General features: G+C 37.2%; 1 protein-coding gene across 2 annotated transcripts in view; it reads right to left on the bottom strand.

The window, feature by feature from the left end:
• The window catches only part of LOC139133198 (uncharacterized), a 126,257-nt gene that overhangs the window by 12,358 nt on the left and 87,726 nt on the right, over window positions 1–26,173 (bottom strand). The window contains exons 1-2 of one of the 2 annotated variants that reach the window (XM_070699638.1): window positions 17,512–17,726; window positions 11,935–12,050 (exon numbers count right to left, since the gene is read on the bottom strand). The gene's annotated coding sequence lies outside the window, so the exon portion shown is untranslated. Of the gene's footprint in view, window positions 1–11,934; window positions 12,051–17,511; window positions 17,727–26,173 lie in introns of those variants that run through there. The other variant, XM_070699647.1, reaches the window with a different exon arrangement.

The following is a 26,173-nucleotide window of genomic DNA, read 5'->3' as shown; positions in this document are numbered from 1 at the left end:
ACCCATTGGTTATAACAAGATGTGAGGTCATAGTTTTAGCGTGTACAACATGATAAACATAATCACTAATTTCCCTCGTTCAATCTTTCGTGGTCGACTTTTTTCCGTATAAACTTCCGTTGTCACTTTTCTATTCAACTTTTGAATAGAATCACTTGATTGGTATATTGCAATTGTCCAGTATGAATGCCAAATCTCCCGTCTCTGAAAGTTTCAGACATACTCGTAGATCGTTGTCGTCGTCATCATCATCATCATCATCATCCTCTTCTTCTTCTTCTTCTTCGTCTTGATTTGTTTTGATTTGATTTGTACTTTTCCTTCTTCGTCTTGATTTGATTTTGATTTGTACTTTTCTGTACAGGAGTTTGATATTAGTATTAAACGTTCATCATTTCAAAACTCAAAAATCAAATCTTCTTCTCTCTTTTCTCCTTCTCCTCCTCCCCTCTTTCATTCTGCAGTTACAGATTACATTAAAGTAATGAGCGCTTCGCTTTGCCAAACAACTTTCCCCAAGGAAATATGAATAAATGACCTTACTTATGATGATAAAAATCAGGAATCACCGCGGAAATTTTGAAGAATCAATCGGCTGAAACGTGCCGATATTTGAAATTCAAAATGGCCGCCGTACTATGTATGAACTCTACGATGAAAATGGAATTTCTGATTTTCAGAAAATGTCACATACTCAAAAGGCTTCAAAATGAGTTTACACAAGGTACAGATCAGAAATACATGGAAAACATTTCAGCGTAAAAATAATACCCGAGGTGGATTATTCCTCAACACTGCAATTCTGTATTACAGAAAGATCACTTCCGTTTCCGCTATTGTCATATGCACTGATATAGATAAATATTCTTCGTTTGTATTGGTGTTAGTAGCGCTGAATATCAGACTGTTTTTCAACTCAACAAGTATCTTTACAAATAGAATTGCCACCACTATCAACACAGCATTTGTTTACAGAGAAAGTTCTCTAATTGTTAAATTGTTTCGAAAAGAAAACAACATTATGAAATTTGCCGCAACTGCAACCGTAATACTTGCAGGGCAATGGTAAATACATTCTCAATTGAACTCTGGCAAATTGCAGTTCTACTAGAATGTTAGATGTAGCTCTAGATTTTAAGCCCAAAATTTCGTCTAAGTGGATATAAATAGCCCAGTGATTCACACTGTTTCTCCGCTCAGGCTGTACAACAGCACAGTGGCGAACAAGCAGAAATCCTGACGAATGTTTCTTGTACTCATTCTTTTCAACTCTGTGGATATCTCATTTACCCATGGCAATAGAAAACACAAATTACAATTCCGCGTATTTTTGTCTCGTTCTATTTTCATTAAGTTTTCAATTTCGATGATGGAAGTAAAGAAAGACAAGAGTGATAGTGCTTTCTCGTTTTTTCTTCCCAAGCTAAGTTCATTTCCTTCTTTCAATTTCGGTGATGATCTTTGGAAAAAGTGAAGAGAGTCGCCTTTTCTTCTTGTTTTGTTTAGCTCACTTCGGTTAATGTCAGTTGTTTTGGAGAAGCGAGGGGGCAAACAGAGAGGACAATCCTGCCATACTGCACTGTCCGCTTGCCGATCTCGTGGCAACCGCGAACAGGTGACTTCCGGTGAACTCACAAATCACCGTGCTGGCTAATATAACCAGACAGATGTGGTCGCTGCCTGTTCACAGACGCTCTGTGAAAGTAGAGGGTGGTAACAGGTGCACTGCCTGTATTTGTCTATCTTAATCAGGGCGACGCATCTCAACTGTGAACCTTTATTCAGAAAAACGATATGAATTCATCGAGTATGACTATACTTGGGGATGCTCTAAGTAACCCACGGTAAAAGGGATGATCCGTATTCGCAAACACCAACGAATCAAATGTATCGTGATTTCAAAACGGACGTTTTTAAATTCAAGCGTAATGCGTCGGTAGTATTTCTTGCGCTTCAATGAATTAGCGCTCGAAGTGTAAATGATATCGCCATAGCAACAGTGCAGCATTCCCGCTGATGTATTACTCGGTATTACGGAAAAGGAAAGAAGAAACCCTAACTTTTGTTGTCTGATAATACTACTAGTTTTTTTTTCGTAAAAATATACCTAAACGGCCTGGAAAATCTTCCCAATTCAAATTCACAAGAAAAGTGTGTGGTGCGGAGGCGCGGACGCCGCGACAACATCAGAGATCTCGCATTCTTTTGCAACCAACCACTGAGGAGAGATAGCGATAATCAAATTGAGTACAAACGAATAATGTCAAAAGGTTACACATATTACGACATGGCGCTTCTGAGATTGAAAATTACTCGTCCTGTAATGACGATATTACTGCTGTCTTTATCCGGGAATGTCGTCGTCAACACAATTATGGGCAGACTACCCCCACATTCACACTGGCCGTGCGCCGAATATTGGTGAACGACGATCTTTGCTCTGTCATTTTAAAGGATCTGTAAGTTATTTATGTCACAGGACTATTTGTGTACACAATACGCGACCCCTCGTTTTAACTTGCATCTCTACCCAGCATGCGGTGTGTGGAAGGCAGACTTATCGGCGCCAAAAGCTCAGCCCGCGTTTTCGCGTTTCCCGCCCTATCGTCAGCTCCACTTTTTCTTCCCCGTGTAGGCTTTCCACATATATCTTCAACTGCCCAGGTGTTGTGGTTGTTCCTTCATATTTATAGGAAGAGCTTCGAGCTGAAGAAGATATAATGACAACTAAATCTTGGGGAAACAATAGTCAGTGAAGACACACAATCATTTTTCGCGTTCAAAAATTTGAAAGTTTTTGGTTTTTCGGAATCGGCAGACCATTCACACTTTCCCCCGACTTTTTACACTTTTTAATCGCCAGTCATATGGAAATTGAAAGTCTGGAATAAAAAATCAACTATCACTCTGTCGATTTCATTAATTTTTGCTATTCCCCTTTCCGAGTTCGGAAATCCGAAATACGCATTTGCACAACAAAAGCTGCTCGGCATACAGTTTCCGCCGTGCAAAAGGTGGCACTAACGGACGATAGCCTGTGTTGCATTCAAATCGAAGAGTACAAGTGATCACTTGAGGCGTTGGTTTTTGATGGTGAATGTGCCAAACGAGATAGAGGGGACTGAACACAATAGCACAAATGACATGCACAAAGGTTATATCACAAATTAGCCTGCATGCCTGAAGGGAAATTGTCAACGTTTCTTCCCTAACTAGGAAATATTTGAAAAGACTTGAAAGGGCGATATCCTTGCCTTTCTCTCAGATCTGATAAACAGGTAATCAAGGAACCTTTCACAGAGAGATACAACCAAATTTCCATTGTAATCAAAGGACATGTCTGTGTACAGGGACTAACGTAGACAAACGCATTTTCATATCTCTGTGTATCGTATGTTTGACACACTACAATTGTATATGCTTAATCAGGTTTTTACTTCACCGACGAAACTATAGGCCTAACATTTTTACACTACTTTTGTCTCAATCATCATATAAATTTTTGTTTTTGTTTTCGTTCATAGGTCTGGTTTTCGAAATTTTTAGCCTTTAATCTCCCATATCTTAGTCTGCAGCCCCAGTGTTTCGATCGTGTGTTCTTACTTTGTCCAATTTCGACAACCGTCGTACGCCAACAAATGCGCAAGCTTCTAGAGGTCCTCTTAGTCCCCGAGGACAATTTGGAGTCCCTGGGGACTTATGGTTTGGGCTCAGTCACTCCGCGCATCCGTCCACATAGAGATCTCGGACATGCATGAGCCAATTCCTTTCAAACTTGATACAAGGATAATACACTATGGGATACATATGCAGGTCCATTGTTTTGGCTGTGGCACGCATAATTAGTGTCAACTTGCATAATTTTTGATAAAGAGCTTTGTTTCTTAAAAGGCCACGCCAATTTGGATGAAATTTGGTACAGATGTTTGTCAAACAGAGCTCTAATAACGTACAAAGGCATTTGTCAGTATTATGTCAATTAATTGCTAATTTGCATATTAATGAATATTCATAATTCCGGTAATATTTGAATAAATACTGACTCAAATTTGATGAAACTTGGTACCGATGTTCATATATCAGAGCTGTAACTGTGTGCAAAGACTTTTAGCAGGATCAAGTCAATCAATAGCTTATTTGCATATTTGATGAATGTTCATTATTAGGGTGATAGGTCAAGAAACACAACTCAAATTTTATGAAACGTGGTACAGATATTGATATACCAGAGTTGTAACAGTTTGCAAAGACATTAAGCAGGATCTGTCAATTAATTACCAATTTGAATATTTGATGAATTTTTGTAATTAATATCCTGCCGCAAATTTCATGAAACCTAGTACAGATGTTGATCTCTCAGTGCTCTAATAGTGTACAAAGACGTTTAGAAGTATCTTGAACACGATCGGACCTAATTTGGGATAATTGGATTTTCATATTTTTTAAATTTCTCAAAAGTGTTAGGTGCCAGATAGTTGAATGTTGCAATAACACAAATTACTCATAAAAACAAGTGTTTAATGTAAAAAGAAAAGCAGACGAGATTACATTTAAAGATTAAATCGCCATTACTTCACCATCCAATTATCCCAAATTAGTTCCAATCGTGTTCTTGTCAATTAATCGCTAATTTGCACATTTAATGAACTTTCCTAATTACTGTGATATGTCCAAAAATACTGCATAAATTTGATTGAAATATGGTACAGATATTGATCTTCCAGTAGTGTAAAACCATTTAGCGACATCCTGTCGATTAATTATTGCTTGACTTATTTAATGACTTTTTGTAATTAGGATGCAAGCCCAGATTTGTTTCACATTTTTACCACCAATTTATGGAGCAACTCCATTGTTTTCTGTACTAACGTTGAGCCTCTAAACATGGAAACTATGTTTGTAATTAGCGATCTATATCCTGAATGACTGCACTAATCTAATGACACTTGCTGCAGATGTTGACCATACAAACATTCAATAGTCAAGAGAGGCATTAGCAGTATCAATAGCTAACTATACGAAGTCTCTTCTGTACTAAACATGGGGGCATTTTTGGTCCATATCTGGCCTTCTGATTTTTATGTCAAGTGCCATTACTCAAGACATGATGCCTTGACAGGTTTCTTGCAGATTAGTTGAATTTTGACATTTCAAGATCCAGTACATAACATATCTAATTCTGTCCAACTTGGTAAAAGAACATAACCCTGTGGCATTTATACTAATATCTACTTGTTTACAATACAATCCAATATGGGCGTTAGTCACAGACAGAGCTTACATACCCGCATTTCTTTTTTATACGCATCCTATCAATTTCAATCTAGTCACTTCAAGTGACAAATTCCAAATGACAAGCGGGGACTATGTCATTGTCAATGACTTGTTATTTAGAGCATTTCCTCAATTCAAAATGGTATCACATACTCTGTCCAGTTTTCTATGACTATACCTTCTACAGTATCTCTAGTTCTGATCCACATCATCACCAAAATTTACAACAATTGATGCAGCCATTCCGAAGATAAATGCAAATTTAAAACAAATGTAATATGTAAATTACTAATCATTTGACACAAAACTGCAATATTTCTTTCACTCATAATTTGTTACGAGCAACATCAGTAGTGAATTTTGTGCAGTCATCCTTGACAAACAGCTTTGATTAAAATATTATAAGACAAGCAAATTAGTAGTAAACATGAAACTGCTGAACGTCTTTCACTTTCGTCATATTCAGCAAGTTTCGTCAACTTTGTCAGTGTGCTTCCAGATGTACGTGATAACTGTAACAGTTGGTTAAACAGGCGAGTTACAAACTCTACTAACGACAGAAGGCTGCATTACGTCATGCGTTTCATTCATATAATGTTACACCGCTATATGTACCAATTTTTATCAATAGTGGTTACCATTGATAAATGGCTTCGTTTAAAATTATCATCAAATATGAAAATTAGCAATTATCCTGCTCGAAATAGCTTAGCTTAATGTTCTTCTCTTCTGTCGCTTCGTTTTAACTTCAATATGTGTAGCAATTTTTAGAATCTTTGGTTAGATTATTTCAGATAGATATCTCTAATTGTGAAAAATCGTTAAAATATGCAACGAAACAATATCATTGACAAGATAACAGTAAAAGGCATCCACAGGAAACTACAATGGGTTTCAATTTGGTGCCACAACTCTGTGTGTGAGACAATTTTAGGTGAGAAACGTGTACATCTTCTAACTTTTAGCTGTAGCTTTCAGTAAAAATAGCTACATTGTAGATCAAGTGCAATCAAACGTTCAGGCTTTGAAATGTGTGGTGATACTCGAGCTAATCGTTTATATTGTACATACAATGTGTCCGTCTTATACACAAAGTTGTGGCACCGAATTGAAATCCACTGTATTGTGTTTGTGTGATCAATATCCATAGCAAGATTCATTGGGTCTGACGCATTACTTCTTCCGGACAATTAATTATGCAAGCTACACCCACGTAAAACTAATCAATTCTTGCCATTACCAAACAGAGAATCCGTGTATGAGGTTTGATTTTGATATTGATTCGACCACCTTTCTTGAGATATTGCACCAACAGACAGACTCATGGGCGGGCACACAGACGTAGTTCACGTGTGTAAATACGTTAGCTAAAAATAGCAAAAGAATCTATCTTTTTCAGACTTCTTAGTCAATGTTTGGAGAAATATTTTGAGACGGTCAGCTCTCAGATTTTCGAGAAAAAAAAATACTCAAAGACAGTAACAACTCCTTAACGGTAAACTCTTAGACCCTAATGAAGGTCTATTGTTTGCTGTACTTTTAAGTTCGATGAACAACACTCTGCGAATAATTTGCATATTATCTCATTCAAAATAAATGCATGTATATGGATAGGTGTACACAAACCTTTAACTAAGGTTTATCTAGGAGGATAGACTGTCGCTGAGTACTGTCTTATCCATAACGACCCCATAGATTACAATTAATTAATGCGAAACGCTGTCTTTGCCCATTGATTTTGAATCTCTCAAATTACAGTTATTCGTAGGTCTTATTACACAAGTTGGTTTCTTTGGAAAATCATTCAATTGGGAGGAGCGTATACTGTTACTCAGCAAAAGTATTGTATGCATGGAGCCAGTCCATCATGGCACGGAAACGATCCTGACAATAGATGTGAAATCTGTCTGAATCACAGCCTGAAGCGGAAACCTTAAACAAATGTCTGCCATCAGTTACAGTGCAGTATTGGTGTTGATTGACTGATTAAGGTGGCGCCCTGGGAACAGATATATGGACTCTCAAACTTGTACAATACATTTTAATCTACAACTCTTGGGGCTGAATTCGAAGCTCTTAGAGAAAACAAAGTTTTTAGAAGCTTATTTTGTGAAAATCTAAAATTGAATTTTCTCACTGAGAGTGTACAAAGCGATGGCGGCAAGTTTGAATTTGAAGTGTCGGTAAATATTGGATGATTTGTTTCTCTGATATAAAATTATGGGCGGTGACCCTTGCTTTTTTGTTCTCGAATTCGATAAGGAACAGTTTAAAGTTTCCTTAAAGAAACTTGAGGCAAGTCTTTGGATTTCGAGGCGAACTACCTTAAGGTAGAATGCACCTCGAGGATAGATATTCTGACTCCCAAACTTTTACAATTCTTTTCTGATCTACCACTTGTGACATCTCATTTAAAGCTCTTGGAGTAAGAAAGATTTTCACCGTCATAGTTTTTCGTAAAATTGAACATTTCATTTTCCCCATAGCGTTAACACAGGCATGGTGGCCATTTTGAATTTTAAATATCAGTAAATGTCCGGTAGTTTGTTTCTCTGGTACGAAAATTTGCACGGTGCTCCCATATTTTTGATACATTTGATTTGGTGAGAGAATGGTAGAAAGTTTCATTGACGAAATGTTTGAGCAAATGTTTCATTTTCGAGCGCATACTACCTGAAGTAGAACTGAGCTTATTATTACGTGTATTTCAGAGGAATGCGAAGGTAAAACCCGTGACTATGCGCCGAGCGATCATGCTTTAGTACAAAACCCGTTTGATCAAGAAACTATGTGATCGGCTCTATTCGACACGGCAATTTCGCTACTTGTTAGTTTGCAAAAAGACCAGAACACGTAAATGATGAGATTAATCGGGAACATTGCGACACGTTTTTTCTTCCTGGTTAGGTGTACGACATCGCATGTGGCAATGCACTGAAGGCATCTTCGGAAAGAAAATATTAAATTTGTCCACAATTTGAACAAACTTGAATGAAGCGCTTCAAGAGACCGGATCTGCATTGCCATTTTTAGAATTTTTCTCTAAAAACTAACAAAAATATCATCAAAATTTAGTTTTGAAATATGTGTATGAATCTTAATGATGCTGTTTCTATGGATGTATGAAACTAAATGCCAAGCAGTTGAATCTATGGTTTCCAGTGATTACTTGCATTATTATGCAAAAAGAAGAATCCTTAGTCATAATTTTTGAAGGGTCACCCAGGAGATGTACTACTTAAAATAACTGCACAATCTGATTAAAATTTACGAATCAAATTAGTTAAACTTTCTGTCCGCAAGTTTTAGTACCAGACAAATAAATTACCTAACATTAACCACATCTGAAACCTATGGGAAAAAAGTAAATTTTGGATTTAAAATAAGCAGGTTAAACTTATTTACCCCAAGAGCTTCTAATCTAGCCCCCCCCCACCCCCCCACCCCCCGCTCAAGTGGTAGATTAAAAAGTATTGCAAAACTTTGAGAATCTGAATGTCTGTCCCCGAGGCGCATTTTAAATATACCTTATCTATACACAAAAGCTACGCAGTCGAGATGTGGTTCATCACTGCGCATAATCAATGGTTCCGCGACCATGTAAACGCCATGGTATAAGGATGGTTTATTAGTATTATTACATTCTGAACGATTTGACGAAGAGATTCACAAAAGTGAACTTGGATAGGAGTAATGAGTCTTGGGGTGGCTCAGAAGGGAGGGAGGTAGATGACAGCAACAGCGGCAAGTATCAGCATTAAAAGGTCAAAATTTTGCGTGACAAAACGGTGACGTCACGTCAGTCGCGACAAATAATTCATCGGACCAAACAAACGAAGTTACACTCAACAGATCAGGATTCATTAGCCGAACTAACTCGTGTTTCTTCAAACTGCCGACGTATGCAACATATTGTCAAAAGAACAGTGGGAATGACTAGCGCTACCAGGGCCACCACGGTTCAGAACAAAGTAAGCCCATGAGGCAGAACGTTAACAATGCATTTTGTTGGTATCTATGGCAATGGCTTACGTACACAGCATGGCCGGCCGAGCCTGTCTGTCAATTAACTCAAAGCTTGTGTAATGACAACCGATACTGCTGATGCAAAGTTTCGGAACAAGACGAATCTTATGGAAGAGTCTTGAGTGACAAAGGTTATTACTGAGTGATTAGCTGTATAGAAAGGCCGCATCAAGGGCCGCCTTCAGTTGTGACGATAACACTCCTCAGAAGCGAGTCAATGAGCTTTCCTATTGAAATGCGCCAAAAGGGCGGACGATCTTCGGAGGAATGGAAAAAAGGCGAGAAATCAAACAAGCCTAACCCTCGCTTGGGACTCTATGAGTTGTACATATAACATGACTATTTTCGATGACGCCACAGTTCTATCATGAACAAAAAAATTCCCCGACTTATGTGCCCTGATTTTCTTAGGCATGTTTCCGAAAGAACACACACATTGGCCTTACCAGTATCCGAAACCGAACATGAATAACTTTCTGATATCAACAAATCAGTCGATTGTAAGAAATTGTACCGAAGTGCATTTTTACATTTAATTATGCCATACTGAGGTATTGTAAACAAAATCCAAACATTCTGAGGAGAAATAACAGCTGAAAACATCTACCCTCCTGCTCCCCCCGCCCATTAACTCCCCCTTTCTTCATAACCTAAGTATGAGGATTTCGCTACGAACATCTCTAGACCTTATTTTCTCCAAAATCGACAAGTTCCCGAAAACAACGAAATCACGCTCCATGTCTTCCCGTAAGGTACAGATATTCCCAAAAGCTTTGGCATAGGCTTGTCAAGCCAGGATGCTCTCATCATGAGCCCCGACAGTTTCTCTGGAAATTCAATTGAACATTTTATCTGATTAATTTCGAATAACTAGGTTTCTTGTGGATAGCTTGTTGCTATAGTTATCACAGGACATGAACAAAAGATCGTCTGATGGACAATCCATTGAAAATTACAGCGATATTTACGAAGAGTGACCTTATATCATTATACCATTTGGACAATATCACAATGATCCATTTAAAGTGCCCTATCAGGGTTAATGACCGCTTTAATGATACCCTAAAGAAAAAAACGAGAAATTGAAAGAATCGTTTTATTTCAATCGTCATACCTGATCGCTGATACCCATCGAGAGGTACTTTGTTTTTCATGGCTTGAATAAAGCTGATGGCAAAATTTGAATTCAAATATCCATTGCTTTGCATTAGTGTGATTTAGCAACAATTAGATTATTGTGATTAAATTTATTTGGAAGTCGATATCCGTCATCCGTCATCTATACCTCCATTAATCCACGTGTTTTCATCTATCTACCTGCCTATCGTGTGTCTGTCTCTCTGTTCGTCAGCCTGCCAGTGCATATCTATCCGACTGTTTAAATCGTTATATAATTAATTGAAGAGGCAAAGACATGCACACAAACTTGCAGACAGACAGACAGACAGACAGACAGAACGGAAGAGTGTGACGGATGGCATCGAAGTGTAACAGGAACACGCAACACCGTTTAATTTACTAAGGACATCTTTTTCACGGATGCAACTTGGCTGTTTTCTTGCCATGGGTACACGTGTTACCACGTGACACATACGGCACGGTAAGGCTAAGATATGACGGCATCTCTCATTTTCATTACTTACCCTAGACCTCGTTTTCAGGCCAAATCACTTGATGCAATCACACAAAAATATAAAACTTATCAATGCAACATGACTTTAACAATTATTTTTGTGGCATGTTTCCCGAAATTCCTTGTTTACTCATAGTAATTGACTTTTTCAAATCAACCAAAGATATGAAAGTGTATTATTAGTATTTGGTACAGCCTACAAAAAAATAGATGAAATTTCAAGAATACAATAAATCATTTTGCGTAGATAAAAACAAGCTCGTATTTCTATACCGACATGACAAGTCTCCAAAAAGTATTACTCTATCTGCTAGACCAACGTCCAGTGTCTTGCAAGTTAGAGTAATAATCAGATTTATATTGCGACATCTTCCAGTCTTGTTCACGTATAGATATCACACATAAATATCAAAATCCTGCAGGTGTTTGCGCCTACATCCTATTATATATTTTTGAATATCATTAATCATCGATAGACAGATGAGCAATATCAGTCATAAATTAAAAAGTGTAGTCTTGAAAGCGACACAGGTATTATCTATTGTTTGACTGAGTAAAGCGTGCGACATTCATCTGCACTGTATACATGAAAAATTAAAGGCGACCGAAAAATATTCCCGCTGGATAAATGCACATAAAAAAGTCACGATTAAATGTTACAATTTCAGAAAGTTTAAGACGTACTGCTATGCTTTAGGCGAGTGAAATGAGATCTTTCATTGAAAAATATCATTTCATCCACTGTGTTTTACCATAGACAGTCTATAGCTCTGCCATCTGTGGTGTTCCTTACATGCGTACAAAGGAAATCTGAAAAGCCGATTATATACCCTCTTCATATTGTCCGCTTCCCAGACCCGTTGGCCCGCTATGAGAAAAAGCCCGGCCTACCGGATGTGTATTAAGATAATAAGCAGTTGAAAAGTCCAGAAATTCTGAAGTCATTAAACTTTTGCCTCTGAAATTGATGCGGTGGAAGGAAAAACGAGTGTTGGACTAACCTGGATCTTGTTCCTCTACCTGCAATCAGTCTTTCACGACTGCCAACGCTGTTATCGCTCTTTTTTTTCCGTTCAAGAGTAATGACGTTGTGGGGGAGCTTTTCACGCGGGGAATTCTGGGAGAAAGAGAATTAACATGAATTATGCACAGAAGGAGAAAAGGCCTCGGCGAGTCAATGAATAGCCCGGACGCTCTCTTTTTTATAGGAATACAGAAAAAAAATGAGAGGTCGAAATCGAGCTACAAAATCGAATACTTTCCCTAAAATAATGAGAAATGTGAAAGATTCGCGTTGAATATCGAAATTGAAAAAGCAAAACGACGAATTTGGAAGACGACCGTCTTTAGGCGTAAAGTTTGACGAGAAGCATTAATGAATGCGATTTTGACGTGGATGTATTTAAGAGGGCGTACCAACGAGGAAAGCTTGTTCTGTTGACATTAAGATTACCCAGAATGTACCTGCTAGTAGGCCTGCTACCGGTAAGCAGTTGTCGAGAGAGTTGGTACACACTCATAAACGCAGCCTGTTGCAGTAGCTGAATCGATATGATCCGCTTACAGTTCCAGAGTCACGTGTTTATACACCCCTATACATCTCACTCGTGTAAAGTACGAGACCACATTCCTTGCTGATAACTCACAGCGGTTGAAATGACAAAGCGGATTTTAATTTGATGCTACTGTTACGGCCACTGAGTGACGACGTCAAAGTTTCAATTTCATCCGATCTCGCTGTTTCTGTTCATCTATCTGTCACTGTCTCTGTCACTCTATATGTCCACTGAGTATCATATTGGACACAGAAGACTGAATAAGACTTCACCGCTGTACCTGTCACCGATTAAGAAACTGAAATATTGTTCATCGTTTGTGGGTCTATCATGTCTATCATATCATGGCCATTTAATGTCGTAATGTCACTCAAATGTAAAAAAACCAACAAAACAAATTAGCTTAATCGTTCTTATGTTCTCGATATCAGTGTATGATGAACTGCATGGTTTTTGTTACAGCTAACACGACTTTCATGCACGAATATCGCTTTCCGTGGTAAAATTTCTGGTGGTGAAGTAAAAGGTAGTGTCGTGTTGGTCGTCTTCTTTTGCGCGTAAACATTGGGGACAGTGGTTTTTGTTTCTCGGCAAGTACATTGTTTTTGCAATCATCCAGAGTACCTGAACGATTAATGTTGCTATGTTGAGAATTTCGGAGTGCGTGCGGCACCGTAGTTACCTGCGCATGCTCAGACTGCACGTTTCGTATAAATGTAACCCTGGAGATCAACGGTCGACTGTTGCTTTCCTCATTAACGCAGAATTTACCAGCTAGTAAAGTTACAAAGCGGACGACTTGCCAAACGATAATTGGCGTGTCTTGCGTCACGACCAAACTAAATCTAACGGGAATGAAGAGCATAAATTCATCTTTTCGATATCACACCTCAATTGGTGCTGATTGTACAGATGATGATGATGATGATGATGATGATGATGATGACGATAACGATGATGATATGATGATGATGATGATGATGATTATGATGATGATAACGATGATGATGATGATGATGATGATCATTGCGATGATGATGACGACGATGATGATGATGATGATTATGGTGACGATGATGATGATGATGATGATGATGATGATGATGATGATGATGATGATGATGATGACGATAACGATGATGATGATATGATGATGATGATGATGATGATGATGATGATGATGATGATGATGATGATAATGATGATGATGACGATGATGATGATGAGGGAAGAAGTAGGAGGAGGATGCGATCTCGTCCAGGAACGCCCTCCCCAGATCGTGCGTACGCTGAATTTTTCATTTTCACTGATCATTGTGAAACGAAATGTTGGCAAACACGTCAGTGTCTAACAATGACTACACCAGATTTGATCTCATTTCCATTTCAAAAATTAAAATCTGCTTTAAACCCAGATTCTCGTTGGCTGTGTCCCTTATAATAGATTAACAAAAAAGGTTCGAAAAGCGAGAAAATAATTTTGAAAGTCGCTCGACATCTGCCATCATGATTTTCTTACCAAACAACAACCAATATAGTGTTTCACCTCGCTTTTTTAAGGTCGTTTATCAGAAAAAGCCTAAAGAGTTCAATTCAGTTCAACGAAAACACGGAAAATCGCGTAACACGAACATGACATTACATATATGCGAAATCACGAAAGCGTTCCCCGGCATGACACGGCAAGGTTAAAAAGTCTCGTTGACCGCTAGCGGCAGGAGAGTAACATTTGAAATTTGAGCGCAGCAAACTACAGTCAGGCAGTCTCCATCTTGTCACGTTGACACAGATAATTGGCAAATAGCGGCAAAAAAAAGAGTCTGACAACATTTGTTTTGAGCTAAAGTGATAATGTCATTGACAAGATGGCGTTTGCAAACATGTAGGCTTTTTGTTTGGTACATCGCTAAAAAAATTTTACACGCTGTCACATCAAAGGACTGACTGTATCAGGACGAGGTTCCCCTTTCTAAAACAAAACAAGATTACTAACTAAACTTAATCATGCTATGCAAGCTCTCTCTCTTCCCCCCTCTCTCTCTCTCTCTCTCTCTCTCTCTCTCTCTCTCTCTCTCTCTCTCACACACACACACACAAACACACAAACACACACACACACTATTGTACTCAAGAAGGTGACTCGACAAAGAATAATGTCTTTAAAGCGGTAACTCACAATGATTCAAGCTACCCGTCGGCCCAGTGGTCGTGTTTGCCTGAAGCTAAATATAGTAAGCTAAGTGGACTTTATGAAGATAATTCTATAAATCGTGATAAAGATAGCAAGTTAAGTACCCAGTTCGTCTAACGTCATCAGATGGTTTCTTCATTGTGCCTAACTTATTCGGAAGCAAATTAATGGCTCGAACTATATTCCTGATCATGTTAAAGATGTCGACGCTGAACCTCCTGTGGTTGACCTTAAGCACACACCATCCTGGGTAAGAGGTCTTCAGGCAGGTTTTAGATGTTACAAGGGTAAGCACGTTCACCAAAACCGGCCAGGATACTTGCATAATATTCGTGTTAAATTTGAGTATTTACCCCAAAGCCGTCATATCGATAAAGGTAGCCGATGCACTTCATAAGTTTTGTCTCGTGTCTACTGGGACTGCGTTTTCTCCAAGACACATACTGCTTTTCACTGCGATCGTTTCCCGCGCTATCATTGCTTCTGAAAAGTTTTTGTATTAATATTGCTTATTCTTTTCTTCTCCACCCCCGCCAAAAAGACTGAACAAGGTGCGCCATGCCGTACATACATACGGATTTCATCCAGCCAGTCAGCCAATCAGTCATCTTGCCATCCATCCATCCATCCATCCATCCATCCATCCATCTATCCATCCATGCATACATACATACATACATACATACATACATACATACATACATACATACATACATACATACATACATACATACACACATACATACATACATACATACATACACACACACGTACGTACGTACGTACGTACGTACGTACATACATACATACATACATACATACATACATACATACATACATACATACATACTACGTACGTACGTACGTACGTACGTACGTACATACATACATACATACATACATACATACATACATACATACATACATACATACATACATACATACATACATACATACATACATACATACATACATACATACATACACGGTCCCTCCACAAAGGGACCGTGATACACACATACGTACATATACATATTAATAAACCCGGTTAATAAAGCGCCTCTGAGGGTGCCTTTTTTGCTCTCTTCTGCCTCTGAGGATTATCGGTTTTGTCGAAAACTGGAGCTAAACCGTGATAACAATGAAGAAAGCATGAAAACTTTCTTTACATCTTCAATCACGGTACATGTATAAAGTATCGCTTAAAATGGCTGTTGTCGCACTTCAAATCAGCTGACTCCATTTTGGAAACACTTCCGTACAGTATCTGGCCGCTGAGGGCGGTTCACGAGGAGACTGCAAGTCTACAGTCGGTCCAGTGTCTAACAATTCCTCCGGGATCAAAAACTGGGTCGATCGGAGTGTGATTAAAATATCGTTCGAGCTGTGATTTCCGAACGACAACAAAAAACACAAACGCCGTTGATGGGCAAGATATGAGTTGATTTCGTCCACGTGAAACGGAGGCATGAACTGGACGACCCGAACATAACCCACTTTTGGCTGTGATATTGCAAGCACTACACTTTCTCAAGCCTAAATATTTAGAGGCGGCAAACCAGCCATGAAATAACCATCACTCGACTGACATTCACAGTAATTTGAAGATAAAATGCACAGCATCGCAGTAATATAGAATTACTGTGGCAGGGTACACAAAGCGATGGGTATGGTTTTAATTCTACTCTATCAATTGCATACAAGCTCATTTTGGTCACATATATAAAATGTAAAAACACCGTACCTGCACAAGCAGTGTACTTCGTCCATCACAACTGAAAGAAGTCTGCAAACGTCGAAGAGAAAAAAGTGACGGAGCATAGCCATATGTTCCGCACTTTGAACGAGCTATCTCTATCCACACCGGAGACATGGTGTAGCGCTAGAAGGTTTTGGTTGTTGTTAATTTTTCCTACTCGGACAAAATATCCAAGCTATGATTCAGCGAATCTGCATAATTCAGAGCAGCCGCTGACTCTGGGAAGAAATGCTTGAAAAGTATTTGAAAGGCCCCCTAAGAAATCCCTTCTATCCATTTAAGTCCACATGGAAGATTGGACCCACTGTTCCTCAGTTGTGCCTCCAAGAATAGTCCATTAGTCAAAAGTCGCATTTTTTTTCCAAGTGAAGAAAATGAACAACAATTCCAGGGGAGTCGCTTACCGTCGGGCAAGTAACACAAGCTGGCATCAAGGCATTTAATCGAAGTCACGTATTTACTAAAAAAAGGACATCGCGTCTTAAATAGCCTGTATCATGAACGGTTAATTTCAGATTTTTGACATTGTGATAACAATCGTTCACGATTCTTGGAATCTGAAGGGTAGACAACCAAGACAACGCTGACAAAATGAATACTGACAAATTCACATCAACTTCCCCGCCCATTCGTCACTCTCTTGACTTCAAATTTCACGGCCGTCACGCTATTACGGGCACTCACGATGCGACGGTATTTACGCAGTTGTTGGGTGGCCTTTTTTCATGCGAACCGGTCTATCGCGCGCTCAATGGCACTATTTCTAAGTACAGCAAACTTGTCCCCTCGGTTTCGCCGTATGGCATTACGACTCAAAAAAGCCACTCGGAGTTCAAAAAAATTTAACCAGACGAGAGTCGTGCGTCTCGTGTGCAAGCGATCATCGTAGAATAGAAGCGAAACGACGCAGGTAGGCGCACATCGTCACCACCTCTAGAAATTTCAGCACTCGCAGAGCCGACATAACCGGTACCTCTATCCTCACAATAGAGCGGCACTTACGGCTAGTCTGTCGCAGAATGCGCAACGTGCAGTTCAAACTTTACGGAGAGAGAGAAAAAACGTCTACTCACCGGTTAAAATAAATACAAGATGCGGACAGGGAGTTCTGGACGACACGGGTATGCACTGCTAACTGAGCTAATGCCACGACAGGCTTTAACGGGGCTTTCATAAGCAACAGGTCGAAAGCTACGGCCTACGCAATTCACATACGGTGATGTCACCCTCTATCGCTGTGACGTGAGAGGCACAGTACCGCGGTGCAATATCGTTTGACTAATTCCCACAAAAAGGGGGACGCCTGAACCACGCGCATTATGCTTATATTTTAAGGTAACATTGGCAATGACTCTTTTATATGAGTTAATTGAAGAAGGGGGTCGGTTAAGAGACCGTTTGCTCCTTCGTAAACAAAGCTGAATCAATTTGATCTGCAGGCTGAATAATTTATCGGAGACATCACCGCCAACTCTATTACCACTGACAACTCTTTTCATGAAAGTATAACGAATTCAGCTTTACGACCCGCGGGCGCCCCACAACGCCAAGACGCCGTTTCAAAAATTTATAACATTAATAAAAATCATCGCTTTACAGAAAATAACCACCTTCATATTTATGAGAGCACTATCGTTCAATCGTGTGAACTTTTCACACATATCTTCCTTTGGGTGTTTGTTTTACCTGTACATGTTTATAGTCATGTCGGCGAAGCATTGTCATGCTTGGCAGCCTCTGAGAATGGCAGCGATGCAGAGACTGAGAGACGTAAGACATAAAGTCGTTTCGACACACCCCACGGAAGTAGGTGTCGACAGTTCCTCTGCCATGAATAGTCGCATAGGGGAAAAAGACAATGCTGTCACATGACTCAGGCGCAAATTCTCGTCAACATCCCACCTTCGTTTTCAAATAAACAAGATAACAATTTCTCATGTTAATAAAGCACGATTCACCGAGTCGAGTTGTGTATTAAGATTATTCTCTGAGGCATTTACAAATAACATACGTTCGTATGTATGTATGTATGTATGTATGTATGTATGTATGTATGTATGTATGTATGTATGTATGTATGTATGTATGTATGTATGTATGTATGTATGTATGTATGTATGTATGTATGTATGTATGTATGTATGTATGTATGTATGTGTGTGTGTCTATGTATGTATGTATGTATGTATGTATGTATGTATGTATGTATGTATGTATGTATGTATGTATGTATGTATGTATGTGTGTGTGTGTGTGTGTGTGTGTATGTATGTATGTATGTATGTATGTATGTATGTATGTATGTATGTATGTTTGTATGTATGTATGTATGTATGTATGTATGTATGTATGTATGTATGTATGTATGTATGTATGTATGTATGTATGTATGTATGTGTGTATGTATGTGTGTATGTATGTATGTGTGTATGTGTGTGTATGTGTGTGTATGTGTGTATGTATTAATCTATCTATGCTTTGTATAGAACGTCAGTATTTTCATTAGTCTGACAGAAGACGTGAAAGAATCCATTTCGCAAGAACTTCCATTTAGCTAGCAATTGAACAGATTTCCCTTGTGAAAAAGGATACAAAATTTCACTCGATTCAAACACAGAGTGTAGACTCTTTTGTTTTATAACTTAAAAAGATTGCAAGAAAATTGCAAATTTATCCCGTTTTGCCTTTTCTCATTCAGGAGTGAACTGACTTCTTTATCACATCAATGCAAAGCTGGCTGCGAGAGTGAGCGAATGAAACCATTTTTGTTAGAGAATAGCATTCGACTATTGTTCTCAGTGCAAACTAATTATAATGGAAAAAACCAATCAATCTTCTTTAAAGCCTCTGTCCGTGCATCAATTTACAATGCAGCAATGCCTTTGATAGTTCCATGCAATTATTCGCCATCAAAAAGCTAGAGCTCTGAGAGATGAAAGGGGAAATGTTTGCTTGTATCTGTCGAGAGAATGTAGTCTTTTCAAATCGATACATGTATCAAGAGGTGTCACATGTACAGCTGAACAGAGATTCATAAAGGTGTTTTCTTTATCCTTGCGTGATTCTCTACCGTATGATAGTTGTGAATCTTCGGAGGCCATGGATGATCCGGGTCCTGCTCAAGCCATTGTGTTGTCACCTCTGATATGTCGTATGTTTCATGTCACCATTTGGCAGCACAAATTTTCATTGCCAACATTTACGAACTTGAAAACAATGCTGAACAGTTCCGAAATAAGTACACTTTCTCGATATAATAATACTGGTGTCTCAATTTGTGGAGAACAACCATGACCGATCTCGCCTGGATCACATATGTCATCTTGATATCGTGGGAGAAATATCGAACAGTGTGATAAAAATAAAACCCTACTTGCAGAGTTAACCAACTTCAATAATGTTCACGTTTTCACGTTCAACAAAGGCGCTATTTGGAATCTGAGTTGTGCGCAAACTCATCATTTTTAAATTGTTTGAATCAGTTCTAAAACACCTTCAAGCTATACGGTACAACGTCAGTAATGTGCAGACACTGGTTCACTTTAAAGGTATACAGTCACCTGTAATCTATATACACCCATATGTGGTCAAAGGGGCATTCCTTAGTATTCAAAATGCTCATGTGAGGGCACTGTTTTTAAAAAAGCGGCCAACCGCTTAAAATCTGTGATTGGTTAGAATTTTTCTTTCCATGGTAACTGTGGCAAAATTGGAACAGGTGACAGTATACCTTTAATCTTGCAATGATTCGCGCTCTTAATGTCCATGGTTAACGTTCAGACATTCATTTTATCACGAATTGCAAGATTGTAACTTCGCGAGTCTTTGCGAGAATTTAGTAGGTTGAGTGATCTGAAATCGATTTATTGACCCTTTCAAAAAGGAATCCTACGACATGGATTAAAATTATATTCTCAAGAATGTTAACACGAGAAATAAGACGCACTCTTACCTATATACATACATACATACATACATACATACATACATACATACATACATACATACATACATACATACATACATATATACATACATACATACATACATACATACGTACGTACGTACGTACATACATACATACATACATACATACATACATACATACATACATACATACATACATACATACATACATACATACATACATACATACATACATACATACATACATATATACATATGATATCGTGTATCTAGTATACATCTTATTTACTCAATTACTGAAGAAATTCATCATTTGTGATTATACATATATAATGATCGCTACAGAAAACACATGTAGCGTGAAACTCTGAGTAACGCCAAAGCCCTGTTTTTTACTTGTTATCAATTTTATATATATATAAACACACACACATATATATATATATATATATATATATATATATATATATATATATATATATATATATATATATATATATTCCTAGATCACGAATATCATATTTCCTTGGCAACTAAGAAAATCTCCAGGCTATGACAGCTCTAGATAATCGACTTCGTTCACAGCCAGTTTTTCGTGTGTTAGCCAGCAAATGTTAAAAGAGGGAGGGTAGACACCTGAATATATCACAAACAAATTTAGAGCGTTAACAGTCATTGTATTTAGGGAATCTCTTTAATCGTTGATTAAAATACCTCTAATAAAAAATAGCGAGGGCAAGAGGAACACTGAACATGACACAATGAAACACTGTAAACTAAACTCTTAACACATATATTCCTTTTTGATATCACTAGTATTAAATATTATAGCGTCATCACTTTCGTGGAAGACTAAATACTGAATGACTGGATTTCTTTGAGATATTAATAAAAGATAATAAAGCTCAAATAATACCAGTTTTAAGTGAAGCTCGTGTGAATAAACACACACACATATACAAAGGTACATATATATATATATATATATATATATATATATATATATATATATATATATATATATATATATATATATATATATATATATATATATATATATATATATAATGGGAAAATAAAGTCAGAAATTCAATCCGATCAGGCAAACGATTTTTGTATCATCATGCAGTTTCAAGACTTGTCCAAGACGTTGTTCCACGCTTGTAATGCTCTATGCTTTCACTTTGCACGTAGAGTAGCATGATAACACGGTTGCTCATCTCTGTAATTTGCAAGCAGCCACTGAAGCGTCGACCAAGTACACCCCTAAGAACCATTTTCCATTGCACAAATATCATACTACATGAGCCATAACGAAGCAACAAACAACGATGAGGGTGTGGGAGTAAACCGCAAAGCGGAGCAGATGTTGACGACAGATGAGGTCAGTAATTCTACGTCTGAAAGACTGGGAAAAGAAATGCTAACAAAGAATGACAAATGTGTGTACAATCACTGACACCTCTTCGAAAAATATTAGCGTAGGTAAGTATAAGTGCAGTGAATGTTGTCCATTAATATCTCATGATGCCATGATTTTGAATGCACGATTTGTTGACATTTTAAATATTGTGATTTAGGTGATTTTTTCAGCCAGAGTGACAAAAAGGTATTCGGGTTGTGGGTAAAGGACAGATGTGACAATTTTACAAACATACATGTTTGTAGAGAGCTGTCATGGTAACCACTATCACGATCATAATTTTTGAAAGCTGACATATTTGAAAAAACAACCATTTAAACTATTCATTATAAATTACGATATGGTAACGTGAAGTATATTTTATAAAGCTGAATTTATATATATATATATATATATATATATATATATATATATATATATATATATATATATATATATATATATATATATATGGTAAAAATTGATAACAAGTAGAAAACAGGACTGAGGCGTCCTGTCTTCTACTTGTTACAAATTTTGTTAACGTAAATCGCTCTGCCATACAGGTATTGAGCACTGTTTTACACCGTGAAGATGTCCGAACTTTATAGGATATATATATATATATATATATATATATATATATATATATATATATATATATATATATATATATATATATATATATATATATATATATATATAGATAGATAGATAGATAGATAGATAGATAGAGATAGATAGATAGATAGATAGATAGATAGATAGATAATAACAAAAAATTACTTCAAGTACTAAGTAATGATATCTGTTACTTAAGTTTCATGCATCCTGCAATCATCATACAGAATACGTGTCTGATGATGGCAGGATGCATGAAACTTATATATTTATATATATGGTAACATGAAGTATTTAAAAAAACACGATTGGAACTAATTTGGGATAATTAGATTTTCATATTTTTCAAATTTCTCAAAGTGTTAGGTGCCATACAGCTGAATGTTGCAATATTGCAAATCACTCATAAAAACAAGTGTGTAACGTTAAAAGAAAAGCAGGTGAGATTAAATGTGAAGATGAAATCGACATTACTTTACCATCCAATTATCCCAAATTAGTTCCAATCGTGTTAAAACTAAATGATATATATATAAGGTATATATAAGAAAAAGGTAGATAGATTCTCAGATAGATAGATAGATAGATAGATAGATAGATAGATAGATAGATAGATAGATAGATAGATAGATAGATAGATAGATAGATAGATAGATAGATAGATAGATAGATAGATAGATAGATAGATAGATAGATAGATAGATAGATAGATAGATAGATAGATAGATAGATAGATAGATAGATACAGTTTACTGGCCCATATCTACGTTGTCTCTTTTGTGTATATTTTCATTATCAGTCATGCCATTTATGACCAAGAAACATTTAAAATGCGAACACTGCTAGAACAATGACAGGACATTTAGATGGACTGAAAACCTGTGGGATATTGTGAAGTGTCTTCAGTAAACATGTTTGGAGTTGGTGATATATGAGTTTGATGTATGCCGAGAACATAAAGTTCGTCAGATTGACATTAAAACATGGGAGGTAATGTGTAATGTGAGTGTCACGTTCAACAGCAGTGAAGTAGGCGGCGAGCCATGGGCAACGAAGCGTGGGCGACGAGAAATTCAAAGCTGACATGGCTTCCGTTGCCGGGGGAGGGGCTGAAACCGCAAATTTTCCCCACCCTCAAGCCATGCAAAAATGCGCGCGTACAAAATCATCGATGGGGATACAGAGAAGCTATGAGATTACAGACTGTTTATCGATAGTTTTTGAATGATTTCCAATATACCTGGGAAACAATTGTTGAAACAATTCCCATACGTCATTGCAATTATTTTATTGTAGGATTGGAAAGCTTCTGTTTAAGCCAAAGAGTAAAGATCACTTGCAATGAAATTGTCTTCTTTTGAGCGCGACTGCGGGGTTGATGCAAATTCATGTAATCAGGCTTTTGGGATGTGTATTTTTAATGAAGTGTATAACTTAATACCACGCTTAGTCGGGCGAACGGATGGATGAATGACGAGGAGAAGGGTACAGCTGAAGCATTAAGAATCAATAATCTGATTAAAGAAACGTTCGCCGTGATTTATGATGATGCAAAAAAAGTATAACGGGTGTTCAGTCAGTTCACATCAAGTTAATATCAGTCGTCACTCAAGTTAATATTATGTTTCTTGATATTAACAAGGCCGAGTGTATATTGACACAGTTTTGGATGGTGACTTACCCAGTTCCTTTGCAAGGTAAGGCAAGGTATAATTTTCGCTCTCTGGACCAACAACCTTTGCAAAGCAATATTCTGATTGAAGTTATCTATTGAACTTGAAGGCGTAATCTCAAATTATCAGGCACAAATGGCATTACAAGGTGAACTGATACGATAAGGAAAGGTTGCAGCCCGTGAAATATTGATGAAGAGATTGCGAACAGACAAAAGATGCTCCGACCGGCTGACAGCTATGACGTAAAACTATAAATCTCTGTAAATTTGCGAGTTTCTTAAAGTGAATAGAGTCCATCAGCCTCGGAACGGAAAGCACGTTAACGTGTACCCCTCGCTCACATGGCCACTTTTAACTCAACTTGGAATTAAAAAAATACAACACTTCTTGCGAAGCTCTTCTCATTGAATAACGACGATCTTATCATTTTGCCAAAGTTTAGGACCCCTTTCAAAGACTTCTATGAAAAATGCGAAGGTTGTTTATGACCTACCACATAATTTCATTCAATTACTTTTTGCGAAGCGCATAAGAATGAATGCTTCTGCCTATGATAAGATCCAAGCAGTTGTCTTGATATTATCAAATAGCTGAAATGAAATTGTATGCTCTTTTCATGCTATTGACAACTTAAGTAAGCTAACAATGGATATCATTATATTATATTATGTTGTTTTATGTCACGTTATGTTATGTTATGTTATGTTATATATTATATTATATTATATTATATTATATTATATTATATTATATTATATTACATTACATGACATGACATGACATGACATGACATGACATGACATGACATGACATGATATGATATGATATGATATGATATGATATGATATTATATTACAGGTTAATCAATACCAGTGAATTTCACGACGTCATCCCCCATTATTACTAATAATGTATAAATATAGCAATACTGTACCTCCTCCCGGCCCATAAATGACCTCGAGTAAACGTTTGCACTCGATAATGGTCTCGGCTTCGCCTCTTACATAATATTGTGCAAAGTTTCCTTTCGTCCATTATAGTCCTGGAGGGGTATATATATATGCGTAAGTAACAGTTGTATTTGAAAAAGTGGAACGTGTCTATAGCTTGAAGGCTTGTTTCAGTCGTTTTTAAGGTTTGTTTTAAGGTGGTTGGAAAGGCTAGAGCGACAGTTATAAATTTCAACAAAACTATTAAAATATAAAAGTAGTCAACATTCTCTGTGGAATAAAAAAAAACTAGACATTTGGGCACAAAGGCATTGCAGAGTTATAGCCTGTTAAAACTTCTGAAAAACTGACCAAATAAGAGAAGTTGGGGAGTCGGTAATGTATTAACTATGGTAGAGGTCCCCTAGCTTTTAATAAAATGTTTGAAAAGGGAAAGTCATTATTTGCTGTTTTTCAGGAAAGTTTGACAAGGCGGTGCTGGCATTCAGAGTGAGTGACTGCTATTGTAAATGCATTTTTAGATTCTTTGAGTGTCAAGAGGTGTCAAAAGTGAGATTAACCAAAAAAACTGCTCTATGTCTTCAAAGAGGGGTGCAAATATGGCTTGTTTTCAACATTTTTGACAGAATAACAGTTTTCCTACATTAATTGTATACCAATTTAATCCAACTTTACTTTGAAATGAGATATGGACATGGAATTTTTACAGCCTATTAACAAGGCTACAGATAAGATTTGTACGGCACAATTTTCCTGTATTTGAAGCACTTTTTGAAAAATCATATTTTGAAATTTGAAAGAATTTTAATAATTTTTTGATATATAAACCCATGTAAAATCATAAAAACAAATTTTATTTACAAATCCTGCCGTACAAATCTTACAATAAATAGTGTCAACATATTTATAACTAATTTGGTAATATTAATACTATCCAATTATTATTAAATTCAAATATGTAAAAAAATATGAAAAATTAAATTTTGATATTTACTGGTGTCATATTTCAAGATCATGGCTGCAAATATACATTTTTTATATTCTTTAGAGAAAATATTAACTAATGGAGTTATCCTGAAAATTTGAACTAAATATCTTGATTCTAACACTTGAAACTTGACATTAACTCTGAGAAAAGAATTGGTGCAAAAATAGCCTT

This window comes from Ptychodera flava, chromosome 1 (assembly GCF_041260155.1).
Source record: "Ptychodera flava strain L36383 chromosome 1, AS_Pfla_20210202, whole genome shotgun sequence".
Taxonomy (NCBI): Eukaryota; Metazoa; Hemichordata; class Enteropneusta; family Ptychoderidae; genus Ptychodera; species Ptychodera flava.
The sequence above is the reverse complement of the archived record's forward strand: the minus strand, read 5'-3'. Positions and strand labels throughout refer to the sequence as shown.